The following is a 250-nucleotide window of genomic DNA, read 5'->3' as shown; positions in this document are numbered from 1 at the left end:
ACCCTGACCTCAGCATATTTTCTCTCGAACAAATCTTGAACCTTGTATCGAGCACTACACAAACAGGTCAAACACAACATGGTAAAACAATAATACAAACAGAAGCATTACTTATAAGTAGAATTATTTTAGAATTTTATAAATAAAGTGAAGTGACATGTGGCCAAGTATGGTTACCCATACTCAGAATTAGTGCTCTGCATTAACCCATCCTAAGTGCACACACACAGCAGTGAACACACACACACAC

Source organism: Sinocyclocheilus anshuiensis, unplaced genomic scaffold (genome assembly GCF_001515605.1).
Source record: "Sinocyclocheilus anshuiensis isolate Anshui unplaced genomic scaffold, SAMN03320099.WGS_v1.1 scaffold419, whole genome shotgun sequence".
Classification (NCBI taxonomy): domain Eukaryota; kingdom Metazoa; phylum Chordata; class Actinopteri; order Cypriniformes; family Cyprinidae; genus Sinocyclocheilus; species Sinocyclocheilus anshuiensis.
Note: the sequence above shows the minus strand (reverse complement) of the source record.